The sequence below is a fragment of the Opisthocomus hoazin genome, chromosome 9, assembly GCF_030867145.1.
Source record: "Opisthocomus hoazin isolate bOpiHoa1 chromosome 9, bOpiHoa1.hap1, whole genome shotgun sequence".
NCBI classification, from domain to species: Eukaryota; Metazoa; Chordata; class Aves; order Opisthocomiformes; family Opisthocomidae; genus Opisthocomus; species Opisthocomus hoazin.
In genome coordinates this window covers 6,153,841-6,168,510 of record NC_134422.1, presented here as the reverse complement: position 1 = coordinate 6,168,510, position 14,670 = coordinate 6,153,841, and the positions used below count along the sequence as shown (strand labels likewise).

Below are 14,670 nucleotides of genomic sequence, written 5' to 3'. Positions count from 1 at the left end.
TGACAATATTTTAACAAGATTACCTATTTGTGAGACTAAATTACACTTGCAAGCTGAAGACCACCTTGCCATGACTTTAACACACTACAAAGAATAATCTGATTCTAGACTGAATGTTACTAAAATGACTGTGAGAATCAGGATTTCATTTTCCAAATGAAGTGAATTATCTCCTGGATATTGCCACTAATGGGAATAACATTGGATCAACAGCAGCTAAACCTTGAGACACCTTTATGTTAAAGAGGAGTAATTTATAGCCTTGTAACCTCTCACAGAAATTCAGCATTGTAGTACATTTTAGGCTGCAAAGAATACATGTTTGCTAAATACCCAGATGAGACCCATATCCTGTATTCTTACCAACTTCAAATAAATAAGAATACATTTTAAATGTAGTTAAAAGTTTTTCATGTGCAAAATACAATAAATAAAAAAAAAAACACTGAAAATATTGAAGGCAGTAGAATTGTCTCTAGTACAGGTACAGCAGCTGTCAAATGCCAAAAAGAGTTGATCACAACCATAAAATAGGGTTTGAGGACAACCTGAAAGGTCATGTAGTCCATCACCAGGCCATAAGGCAGAATAAACTTTAAGAGTCCTGAGGGATGACTGCGTTCCTGATAGGGATTTATATTTATCAAAATCATTCTGAATTCCTGTCTCGTCCTTCCCTGTAATTCTGTATCCCAGCTGTACTTTAAGAACATTTTAAAAAACACATGCTTAACATTCAGGCTCATATAAATCAAAACGTGCATACCACAGATGTTGTGCAAAATGAAAAACATGTCTGCAAAGCAAATGTTTAATTTGGAACTCAAAGAGCCAAAGAACTGTGCATATATACAAGAATATACACCTAAATATGTATTTCATCAGCAACAAGACTAACACCTATTATGTTTAAAATAAGTTGTTAAAATGTTACATATGCTCTAGTCCACAATCTGTATTTCTGGGGATTTGATTTAGATTACTTAATGGAACTTCGTATCTCAAGATTCAGTAATTCAATAAAAGCTCATTTTGCAATCATAGACCCAAAGGGGTTTGCTGTGACCGGGCACACACACGTGTGCGTATGTGTAAATCCACACGCACACACAGAGCAGCCACAAGGACCTGAAGCCTGACTCAGACAGACTCTTTGATTGCTTGGTGCCCTGTATTCCTAGACACGACTTCACATTTCTACATGATACCACAAAACAGGCTAAAGTACAAGTTAGAAATAATAATTATTTGCCTTTTACAACTATATTGTCTTGTCAGATCAGACAAGAAATAAAACGTTTCTATGACAATAACAAACAGATAGAGTAATGAGTATCAATTTAAGATGCTTCTCCAGTTTGCAGGGGTGGGGGCTCATTGCTTTGTTTTCTAAATATCTGTTTTATGTTAACATCATTTATGCTAAGGAATCTAGCATGGCTTCATGTGTAAACGACATTCTTTTAAATTAAAAATCATTACTCTTCTCCTGCAGACTGACAAGAGTAAAACTTTATCTTTTAATGTCGAGGTAAAAGACAGAACAAGAAAGTAGTTGTCTAACTGCTGCCTGATGATCAAAGTGTTCCGAAAACTAAATTAAGAAAATTAAATGCTTTAGTACATAATCTTAAAATGCAATTCTATATTTAAAGACTAATGCAGATTTTTTAGACTGAGGTTTAAATTGCGTTTATGACACATGAAGCTGACCCACAATTACACTGCAATTCCCTTGCCTTGGAAGTCCTCAAGGATACACTGTAGTAGTATTCATCTCAGCTCCAGATCAATTTTCCTGCTCACAAATGGTGCTGGATTTGCTTATCCATTTTCAGCAGAGGGTGGTGAAATCTTTCATCAATTCAGGGAGCAATTTCAGCAGGAACCCCGACCACGTGCCTTTGCCCACGCAGCCCAAGCACCGTGCATTAGTGCTGACCTTGAGGTACCAGCTCAGATGGGGACAGGGAAGAGCTGTGTTCATTACAGTCTTTATGGCCTGAGACTACCGATGAGGACGCTAATTGAGGCTGCTATAAAACAGCAAAAATTTTGGCACTAAATTGAATTTTATTAAGATGTGTTATCTTTTGAAAGCTGTAGACTTCTTCGTGCACAGGAATTCTAAATATTCTCCGAGCTCTTCGAAACTGTACAAACCCCACGTTCTGCCCATCATTACTCAGGAACAAAATGCATCATCTTCTTCATCCAGTCCAAGTGATACGCAGGCATCCTATACTACTCTTTTTTGAACTTCTTAAACTCATAAAAGTACTTAGTTTTTTTGCCCCAACTCTTCCAGAATGGTTTAATTGTTGTTCCAGCAGTTAGGAACCTAAATCTAATAACTAGTAATGATCTCTTCAAGGCTAAATTATGCCTACTGATTTCTGCAGCACACTTATTTGGCTTAAACAGTTCTTTTCACCTGCCTTCCCCTCCAAAGGTATTTCTAGATGGCCATCAAATTCTTTCACGCTCTACCTAGCAGCTAAAGCGAATCACAGAAAGTCAGTCCTCCTCATCTCATAAGACAGGCTCTTTCTGTTGCCCTTCCATGCAGTTATTCCAATTTTAGGTTACGCTATTAAACAAGCACTGTCAGCACTGGATGCACTGTTCTAGAGAGGAGTTCACCGGTGTCTGGACAACAGAACCGTAACTTCCCTGCATCAGCTGGAGATTCAGCCATGGCTGGACGACATTGGCTATTTTCACAGGTCTGTTACACTGCTGATTTACACTCATCCTCTCACCAGCTATTACATATGTTCTCCTCCTCCTGCTGATTTCCCAGGGTTTAGCTGACCTTCTCCAGCCTATGAAATGCAAAACGTTTCATAACTTCATAGCTTAGTCTTAAAAAGTTATGGTTGGAGTTTTTCCAACAAGAGTTTGGTTCCAACAAGCAACACACAGGGAACATACCCTCCACATCTGAGCAACAAATTCTCTATTACATTTTAAAATGTCCTCAGCTGACAAACCCACCGACTACAAGTAGCAATAAAGTTGTGTAATCAAACCAAAATAATTCCAGAGAAGAATGCCATCGCAAGACAAAAGCGACAGTGAACTTCCCAGTCCTCGTTCCCATCCTATCAGTGGTCACAGATTCATTTTTCCTTCATTATCAGGCCTCAAAAAAAACATAAGGAGGGCCTCAACAGGCTGTTCTTTCCTGACAGAAGACATCAGTCCTCGACAGACACTTCCTTTCAGACCCACACAGCTACTGTCTCAGTTCAGCTGCCAAAAGCTCTGTGCCTCCCTCACCACCACTGTTGTCTCACTTCTTTCTGTTTTTCAGGCTTCCAGTCACTGTGTTCATAATCCAACTATTTCACTAGCTGAGAAAGAAGTACTTTTTCCTTGTTAAGCTACATTTGGGTAGACTGAAAACCCCCAGTTTCTGTTGCACCTAAGAAGCCTTATACTGTATAGCACAATCAGACATTTGGGGGGCAATATTTCACAATTCTGCAACTCTTTGGCAAAAAAAAAACACCACCACCCATGTATGGAACAATATTATAAGGTATCATGAAGTAGTTTTCAATTTTCTCCTGCCACATACAACTGCATTTCAGAGTTGAGTGTATTCACATGCCATTGTTATTATTTTTCATTCTTTATTTCCCTCCTCAGTCTCTCATTACTCTTTGTAATAGGGAAGAGAGACGCTCGTCACCACGTCCAGAAGCTCATCTGTTCAGCTGCCCAGGCTCAGACTCTAAACAGTTCCCTGCATAACTCACAAGCCAGCCTATTCCCACTTCCTATTGCTCCTTTAATTCCCAGGTTGGCTTTTAAACCTCCAGTGCTGCTTCAGTGGACCACTGGAAGAGGAATGTGTTATTGCACAGTAACCTCAGTCCCTTAAGAGAAGCAAAACACAGTTTCAGGGATGCCCAAAGAGGACAGAGGTACAGAAGATAAACCACCATAAATCTGATAGTATGGTGTGGTGTAAAGGCAAATGGAAGAGTGGAGGCTAAACTGACTCAGGTACCAAAACTCTTTAATCACATAGGTACCCAAATTACACACCCTCCCCGTTCAGCGGGAGGGAAGGCATGGTATCCTATAGGGTTAGCTAAAGTTCCCATGTTAACACTGTCATGTCAAGCGACCCAGCCTGTGTCAGCTGCCATGTAGCAGTCAAATGGCAATGCCAGGGGAAATACCATTTTTTGCCTCTCCATCTGTTTCTCTCTTCCTCTGGTCTTCTTTTCTTGAGATAAAGATGTGTTAGTGTAAGCACTACTTGGTAGGAAAAGGATAAAGCTTACAAATACACACACATTTAAAGGGTAGCAGCTTCTACTTAAGCTGAAGAACCAGAATGGATGTTCTTCTGAAGTAATTACAGGTCCATTAGCTTAATCACAAGGAGATGGGAACTGCTGGGGCAGATTTTGAAGGGAAGAATGAGAGTGCGCTTGGCAGTTCAGAGGGCAGAGTCAACTGCAATGCAATATTAACAGAGGTAAATTATTATCATATGTACAGAAAGAAGGCTGTTTTCATAGACAAAATTACTGCCGTGGACCAGAGCTATCTAGATTAAAGTAAAATAGTTGATAACATATCTCAACGGGAGCTAAGAGTAGAAAGAGCAGTATTTAATTTCCTAGAATTACACTGAAAGAACCATCATCAAGACAGAAAGCTACTAAATATATTATGCTCATCTTGGGAAAATGAATGAGTGACAAGTTAGAGCCTTTTTTTCTAATTTAGCAGAGGGATTACAGTGTGCAAAAAACCTCTGAACTGGAGTAACAGAAATGGGGTGAAAGTTAATCAGTTTAAAACCCAATGAAACGACCATTGGCACTGAGTGGCACCAGCCAGGTATGTTGTAGGACAAGCTGTAAACACAGTAAAGATACAGTGCAGGATAACAAATATTACGGGGATTGTCATGAACAGGGAACCTTCTTCAAAGGAGGTGATCAAAACACCTAAGTAAAAGGACTGTGTAAAAACACCTGTGGGATTCTCTGCTTGTCAATTAAAGCCCATGGTGTCAGATGATCTACTTACTGGATTCTCAGACCAGGACTGGCACACAGTCCTAAATCTGATTTCTACTGCATTCAATCAAAATGAATGTGATTTAATTCACATTGCTTTTAATTAATAGTATGCTTCATAGCACGGTTCAAGAACATTTCCCCCTCTGTTGACGTTTAAGTCGATTTCTGGGTTCAGTCATTTTCTTTTTCATCTGCACCTAAAGCAAAAGATCTCAGCTGCACTCGGACTCAGCCCATTATTGGCAGTAAATGAACCATGGCCCTTAGCGTGCCAGACAAATCTTAGGTACTGGAAGACTACTACTTGCTTAGACGCCCACGTGTAAAGCAATTGCCAGGTTTGAAGCAAAGGCAAGTTTTTTCCTCAGGGCAGGAACTTCAAAGCCATTGGATTTGGGCATTTGGGTTTTGCCTCCCACCTTCTTTCTAGCACAATGCAGCATCCGTCACCTGGAGGATAATTTCCCCTTGCAAATCCACGCTGTTTTAGGGGAGTTAGAAACTAGCAAGCTCTCCAGCAACGTGCCTTAATTTATGTAACTGATTTTGGAAGGAAATATTGGGTGGATGGATTTTGTGCAACATAGGAGTGAAATTCTATTAAAGCTGCTCCGTGATTTCTGCAACGTAAGGGAAGACACATGTTCCAAATGTTGCTAGCATTTTGGAATCCTAGCAATGAGCGCATAAGAGTGAAATAATAATGGTCCCTTCTCCTGAGGGCTGCTGATTTAGTGCCACGCAAGGAGCAGCACAGAACTGAGCTGCAGATAAAAAGTAAAACCCAGCTGGACGACGTGTTCTCACCGCGCGGAGCCAAGCTCAAATCACTGCTTGTTGCACAACAGAACACGGGCAAAATCGAAAAAGCTCAACCTAAACTCCTTAGGGGGGCACATTTGTAATGAAATAGCTTGCTCTTTACGAGGAAATCACCAGCTCAAACAAAGATTTTTTATTTGCAGCAACAGGGAGGGCAGTCTGAGAAGCAAACAGGGTAAGTAGCTGTGAATTTGGGGACAGATTAAAAAAAAAGCAAATCTGGTTTGCTGCTAAAGTAGCTACAAATTGTCATAATTTGTGGAGTTATTATCGAACGGAGCAGCACAACATGGGGGAAGAGAGAAAAATCCTGCAACTATTTTTGTTGCTCTTTTTTCTTTTTCCAAAAACTGTCCATCTATAGAAAGATGCCTGGTATAAAGCTGAACTGGTTTGCCATCAACAGGACCTCCCCATATCATTTCCTTACACACACAGAAAAACGCATTTTTCAGAGATGTTATAAAGTGAATGTGATATGATAATTCAGGACTGATTTGTTACGTTGTTCCAACTATGCTCTACTATTGCTTTATCTTATCAGTACAAAATCCTGCACAGAATATCTCAGGTTTTATCCTTTCCACTTTTCATGGGATAAAAGCCTTCGCTTTCTTTTGTCTTCGGAACAGCAATCAAATAGACATAGTTTTTTATAAGTTATAATGATTCTTCAAAAGTTTTGTCCCCTCCCTTTTCCACCTAGATAGGCTTTCTCTGCAGGGAGGGAACTGCAAATGGCTCTCCAGTGCACCTACCTACCATCTCTGGCTGCAGCAGGAATAATGTGACAGTAAGATGTACAGCTAACTTTCTACCTTATACCTTCTCACGGTTTCAATTTTCTCTCACAAGCCACACTTCTTCACCCTCAGAGTAAATACGTAGCAAACCCATATCAAGCCTACCGTATTGTCTTTCCTGCTCCACTTACAGATAGGTGTGAGCTTCTGTACACGCTAAGAAAATGCGCGCCTGGAATATAACAGCAATAAATCAAAGACAAACACCCAACAGAAACAAAAATTCAATTCATAGGTTTTGCTAGAGGATACAAATGAAAAGAAAGTTTGCCTTACACTCATTCTCGTCGTAAGAGTCGAGTCTGGTTTTTTTCCCCATCAACAATAAGATGACAGCTACGAGACGTACTCTTGCAAAACTGCATCCCTTGGCATATATCGAATTTATACTTGTTTAATCTGTTTTCTGTCTAAACACTATTCAATATCCTTTCATTAAAGCTATTAAATTACCTTGAGTAATTTTGTGCAGCAATGGTGCATTTTCATTGTATTTCTGTTTCTTCTGAAGAAACAGATGTTGTCTGAATTTTGAAAATGTATTCCCAATATAAAATTATAGGAAGTCAATAAAATTTTACCTTCTATGTCACTTTTTTCATAAATATATGCAAAGTTAAATAACTTTTTTAATTGAAAGACACATTGTAATGTGTTCACGGATTCATTAAAGGCCCTGAACATTAGTATTTAATCAATCCAGTTATTGCCATTCATCTGAAAATGTATGGATTTGGTTTTAAATCAGATGCAGAAATCTGGAAGTAGTCCTTTCAGACTATACGTGTACTTCCTCATGTGTTACTACAAGCTCATCAGTTAGAATAAGAATGAGGAAACATTGATTATTCACAGTTTATCACTAATCAGCTGTGCCAAATTGCTGTGTTGATCCACTGAGAAAGCTCATTTTCTAAAGACGCTCAAACTCCCATGTCACGTGGTTTTATACCGTCACTTAAGTAGACTTTTAAGATGACAGCCAATAGCACCAAGAAGTCTTTACAATATTTTTAAAATGAAATATATATAACCACAACTGTTTCACAAACAGACTTTTATATGTTTATAAAACGTGTGTTTGCATCCAAATCACGCACAGACTGCTGTTAGATACACTTCAATCTGTAACTCTGAGCCTGGAGAGAACACGATGATGAGTATAGTTCCTGGATTATCCCGAGTAAATATTTCTGAGGATTAGATGGTTCATTTTAACAGATATACAAGATGCAGTGAAATAATTTTGCCACGGAACATTACAATTCTGTTTCTTCATTGGAAATTCAGGGTCTGACATACATGCTATCCTTCAAACTCAACTAGAGATACATGTTTTTACTGTAATATTTTCATTATTCTACTTCGAATGATTTCTGGAGCAACAAAATGGTGCCGCTTGACCTTTTGTATTATTTACATGAACCCAAGTACATAGCAGAATACACATATTCAAAGACTTATTTTCAAAGATTTAATTAGTATTGTACCGAAGCTATTTAATTTCCACAATATATTATTAAATTCAATTAGCCTCTGGTTTTGATTCTACTTAATAAACAGCCTTTTCCTCTATTTGGAAAAAAGAGAATTTTAAAAATTACTTTTAAAAAATGGGATGGGGTGGGGGGGGACAATGGACAGGCAGTTTTCATTAAATGTTCAGTACTTGTAGGGGAAAAATAAATAGAAAAAGGACAAGCCCTGAAAGTGTTAGTGACTTGGAGCCTGATGAAGCTCAGGCTAAGAGGGAAGCACTCTGAAGCTTGCTAGGTTTGAGTTTTGTCTGAGAGCTGAGTTCAGCTATGGATCAAATCAGGACAGTGCTTGCAGTAACTTGCTTTTCAGAAGTGACTGTCGAGGCACAGGAGGCTATTCTTTCCCAAACACAATCCCCCTTCTCCAGTGGCTTTTCTTTCCCAGAATTTGAAACGCAGTTTGAGAAATATTAGTAATATGGACTGTTTGGCACTGTGAAATGGAAATAAAAGTACCCATTCGGTTTGTCAGAGATTTAAAATCCTGTTTTCTACATCACCTACATCTATCACAATACAGATGTCTATTTTGAAATAAGAGTGCTTTGTCTTCAAATTCGTGATTTCTGTCAACCAACTTCTATTTAGTTACAGAGAATGAAAAAGCATTTTTGCACTATTAATTTATTTAACATTTATTATTAATGTGAAAAATAAAACAGTTCTTCCACCTTGGTATTTTATGACCTATACCAGATTAAATGTCAGTAATAGCTGGCATTTGAGAACCTGTCTCATCCATCTTATCCAGAAAATGCTACAATAATCATCATTATATAAGATTATATTAAATTAATCAAAAATCACCAGTTGGCACGCTTTAATAATCTCAGGGCTCCTCCTCCGCAGGCAGACCTGAAGAAAGGCTAGGGTTATATTTAGAGGTGAACTCCTTAGATCCCAAATGGTTCAGAGTCCAGTTTTGAAAACTGATGATTTAAAGTCATGAGGAATTAGCAGTCAGGAGCAAGGATGGGGATCTGTTCTTTCCAACAAATTCACAGAGGAAGAATATACCAGTGGCTATTAAATGCAATGATGTTTCTAACTCGGAAAACCACAGTGTCGTACGCTGCTGGAAGATGGCAGGTTTGCTGTGGGAACTACTACTGTATGCTTGTTTTCTTATTTTCTCATCTAAGCATTTCATTTTAAGTGAATTTTAAGTGCAGTTAAGTGAAGTCACACCTAGGATGCCGTGCTAAGGGACTGAACTAGTGCGTTCTTCAATACCCCTGTTCTCAAAGCTCTCGGTTACATTTAAGTCATTAAATGTAATCGATAACATCAAAGCTGAAGATGATCCTGGATGAAGACATAGGCTACACTGTAAAGTAATACGACAAAATTTACACTTTATATTTTAAATGCATATATAAAAATTTAATTTATATAAAAATTACTTTAAAGCAATCTTTACACGTATTACTAATTTCACCATATACAAAAGGGGAGCAAATACATTTAATTTTTGATCTACACAAGCAAACACTGCTAACATAATGAATCCTTAAGCTGGTTTAAGTCATGCATATGGCTGTTTAGCACAGAGTAGGATAGAAAACAGAGAGCCTGTATTTGACAGCATCAGACAGAACTGATCTTTATCTCAACACGCAGCTTTCCTTTGGGATGCAGCAGCAAACTTCGCAGGTTAGGGAATTACTCCAATCTAGTTGATTATTCCAGTTGTGAGCAGCAATGAGGGAGTACTGAGGGGTCACCAAAGAAAAAAAAAAGTACCTACCCAAACTATAATGACTGTGCGAAATGAAATAAAAACAAGATTCTTGTCTATCACTTCCATGCTCCTGTTTAGAAATCTCCTTTCTTTAATGTTTTTTTGAAAGGTACTAGGTTCTGAAGTGAATTTTAGAACTTGCCCTACATCTTGAGTTTCTGATCAAATATCTTCTGCTGGAGAGATTGGTTTGGACACTGCTGGTCTACACAGGGCTTGTTAACGGCACATCTTTATGCAGGTCTGCAGAGCCCGTAATCTCACCACTACAGATTCCAAGCTGGAGCATTATTTAATGTCAGCAATAACCAAATTATTTGATGCCATGCCTCACCTTGGCATTTGACAGCAAGTACAGAAAAACAGGCAGTTCTGCTTCCCCGTTAACTGCCAACTAAACATGTCATTTTCTCCCCAAAATTGTACTTGCACGATAAATTTGAAGGAAAAAAAAACAACACACCAAAATCAAAGTCTAGTCTGAAACAAAGAACACAGACAACAAATTATCAAGTTAATACAAAGCAAAGCATGATTTCTAAAGAATTAGAATATCTGAAATTAGATTGGAAGTATTGCATTTGCATTTTTTTATCTCTTCTGAGATCACAGACTCTTCAAATATTCGTATTTTTTCTTAAGGCATTACAAAACAGAGCTCCATTTTAGTTAAGCGACAATGAAATTTGTCATATTCCACCACAGAGACGGCTCTAGTGCTGCTGTTACTCTATTCTTGATCTCTTAACCTTAATTTGCAGCAGCTAATCCTAGTGGGAAGGCAGAATTATTCACAATACCACTAATAATTAGTGCCTAATCACTAGAACTAATAGGAAACTGCTAGAAAACTGCCTGGTGCATATATGCAGGATATAAAGCCAACGAATGCTGATTTGAAACACAAATATACAAACAGAAGGATTTCAGTTTTGACTTTCAAAGGTTGCCACAGCTGAGAGCCCACCGATGACCTGGGACATGAATTGTTATATTTCCACTGCAGCAAAGAGGTCGTACAAACAATAATCATCCCAAAATGTTTATGCACACTGCTCTAGTCAGCAAATTTTTGCTCAGTGCTATGAAGACCACAAGGACAAAAGAGTTTCTATATGTGGTGGCATCTATTAATTAGCAGATACTGATGGGAGCGTAATAGTAAATTAATGGAGGCTGTGTATTTTGATGCTCAAAGCACTTTTGATTGAGCTGGGGCATTGAAACACAGTATCATACATGATGAACTCATGAAAGGATGGAACAGTTACTCTGATATTTTACGGCAAGTGACGAGATACAAAATGTATTATTTTGTATTAAGGAATTTTGCTTATGGATTCATTCCGTTGTCTGCTTTTTTGTACTGAGAGATAGATATGACAACGAGTAGCTCAAATACTGCGGCAGGAATGGGTCAGAGCTGTTCCAAGTGAAGTCACCAGAACAGGAAAGCAAGAGGCAATAAATACTTTTCGCAGCCACACACTATGGCCCAACCAAATAGCCCCGCGTTTCTTGGGAGTACTTCCAAAACACTTTCACGCCTCTCGCCAAGCTGAGAATAGCTTTTTCCAGCTGAGCGTTGGCACAAAGGTGGATTCCCCTGTTCACGAGATCAGAAACCAAGCAGTTACAGTACATCTAAAGGGAAATCCAGGCATATATCCACATCTATCTTTCTGTTTCACTAACACTCACCATCACATAGTCACATATTTAAGGCATAACTCAGCAGTTCATGCAGCTGCTTGGAATTTGCAGTATTGTCAATTTTCTTTGGCTCAGCCAAGCTACGAGAAGAGCTGATTTTGAAGAGGTTGTTTTTTTGGTCCTGAGGCTTTTTGCTACTTTCAAATTCACGGCAACGGCTAAACACACGTAAGTTCTGAAATCTGCATTATCCTCTCATTAAAAACAACTTCACTGCTTATGACAGTGACCATAAAAAAAACTTTTTTCCTGAGAGTCTACAGTCACATTTAGTTTGCTTTCAACAGCTTATTGTCTTGTCTTACCTAACAATTTTCCGTAGAGATTAACTGATGCTCGATTAATATTTCTTGAGCATCATATTCAGAAAACTAGCATATTGGTACCAATTAGACACACACTATATTCTGATACCAGTTACTGAATGACTCTAGGGCAAGGCTCCTTCCCTAATGACCCCTTAGAAGAATGGGACATACGGGGCAGAACTGCTTTTCGTCCTTTACATCTGAGCAATGATTTGAAAGACAAAGATCAGAATATTCGTGTTTCACTCATGTCTTTGTAAATGCTAAGTTACGGTGTTTACTTCAGTATAGGCAAAGCACAATGGCCTCCCGTCCTGCGGAATTCTTACTACTTCACAGGAAAAATGACAGACAGTTATTATCCTCCATTTACAGAGACTTTATTTATAAGTAAAATACAGTCAATGGGTATTAAAATCCTTATCCAAAATTACACCTTATCACAGGACTGGTATTAATGTCAACTAGTCAAAGTTAAATCTCATTCCCTCAGATAATAAACTGAAAATATGAGAAGCCTAATAAGGCAATTTCCCTTTTGGAAGAAAACAAAATCTGATTTTTCTTAGTACAATGCGATTAAGATCCAATATCTACAAACCACAGGCGCAGAACCTGACGTTCAACTTCCAAATTTTTTTTCTTTTTTTTAATTTTTGGTGGTGTTCATAGCTTTTCAATGAACTGAATGTGGATAATCAAATCATATTCTTAGAAAACTTTGAAAACTGATAAAGAATTGGTAATGTTCATGACAAACATGGATTAACCTATTTTACATCTTTTAGTAGCTTTTCATTTCTCCTATTTATTCAAAAACATTTTCTCTTCCAAACTCTTCCAAAGACGAATGTTTTACAAATGCCTGTAACAGTACTTACAGCTTAAATAGTCTTAAAATATACAGTGTTAGTGGTTACTCCAAAATATATTGTGCAAAATTATTCTCAACCAAAACCATACGACCTAAGAGGTTGCTAATACATACATATCATGATTTTAAAGTATCAGCAAAGCAAATCAGTGGATTTTCAGCAATTCATGCAATATTCTTCAGCAACTTCTAATCCTGTGTTCTCTCACTCTTCCTAAGACTTACAAATGCTACCTTTGCTCTCCTAAATTTTGCTTGATAAACAGTTAGCACTCAGAAATAATGAATTTGGTTTGAGATTTTTTGGAAGCGGTTAATTGCCACGAGTGCATAGCATATCTGAAATTTGAAAGATCTTGAAAGATGGCTGAAGTTTTGCTTTCACTTGAGTTATTGGCTTGAAATTTCCTATTTCATTTGAGTGGATCATTCGAATTCTTATTTACTGAATCATCTGCCGCTATTTTCCACATGAAGCTTGTCTCATTTCAAGAACAGTCAAAATCTGTGCTGGCATGACAAAGTACTTTATAGAAAAGCCGTATTTGCAATACACATGCCATACTCGTTACAGAATTTTGAACATAAGTAATGAATTAAACAAGAAACTGCATGAAGCAACCTGGGAATCATGGGATTAAAGAAGCTGTCAGCTGATCCAGAGGCATAGCATCCACTTCTGCATTTATTTTATTTTTCTTTTTTTTTTTCTTTTTAAGATGATAGTAAAATGTATTAGCACAAAATTATGCATTATCTTTGTTTACAGAAATAATTGAAGGGATTAGCTGAATCAAAAACTTAAGAGCCCCCAGCTCGCCCTCCCTCTCCCCCCCAAAGACCCACAAAGCAACCAGCCATGGAAAAATTTCACTAAGTTATGTTAAAACAACAAAAAAAGACTATTTCAGGGAAATACTGGGTAAGTTCATATATGTATCTATAGGTATATATATCTCGCCGACACCTTCAGCTACAAGACTGCGACTCCTGCTGTACCCCTGCTTGTTGGGAAAAGCATGGCGCGATGGCACGTTCAGCACAGAAAGAGCCTCAGAAAGTCAAACCCTTACTGAATTAGTGAGGTAGGAAATTAAAGGCCACTTAGTGCTTCCCTTCCCCTCCTGCCCAATCCCAGAAGAAGGGCCTGGGGAGAGGGGAGGACCTGACCCAGGAAAGACAACCTCCATCTACAAAGCATCTCTGAAGCCACCCACCCACCTGGGTCTGCACCACAGCACCGCAGGGCCACGCCGTCCCTCCCCACCCTGCGTTTCACCTCAGAACCTGCAGTGATCCAGTTCCTGGATCAGCCACTCAAGCAAGAAATCTCTCAAGTAATTTCGAAGCAAGTGCACAAATCTACTTCCCGATTGCTCTTCCGAAACACTGAAAACACAAGAGATGTATCCGCAGCACAGAGCCCCGAACACAGTGAGGAGGAACAGGCAGCAGGTTGGGATGGGAGGGCGAACCCAGCGCACCCCAGTGACACCCGCATACGCCCTTTCTGTAAGAATTCTTTCAAATACCGACCTACCCTATGTAGAATTAGACAAGAAGACAATTTCTGAAAATGACTACAATGGAAAAGCAAAAGGAAAGAATTGCGGAAAAAGAAAATAAAAATAATTTTCTGGCCAAGATTAGGATTATGCTGATGTGCAAAGTAATTCGCTTATGTCAGCATGAACTGATTGTAAGAGACTGTTACGAATTGCGTTTGTCTCGACATTGCTGCTGCGCGTCCCGACCTCAGCATCCCGCCGCTGAAGGAACCATCACACCCGCCTGTGGGAAGATAACAGACTGCACTTGCGTGC

At 38.7% G+C, this 14,670-nt stretch overlaps 1 protein-coding gene across 3 annotated transcripts in view; it reads right to left on the bottom strand.

The window, feature by feature from the left end:
- Window positions 1-14,670, bottom strand: part of LRP1B (LDL receptor related protein 1B) — a 760,762-nt gene that overhangs the window by 307,719 nt on the left and 438,373 nt on the right. The window lies entirely within an intron of this gene.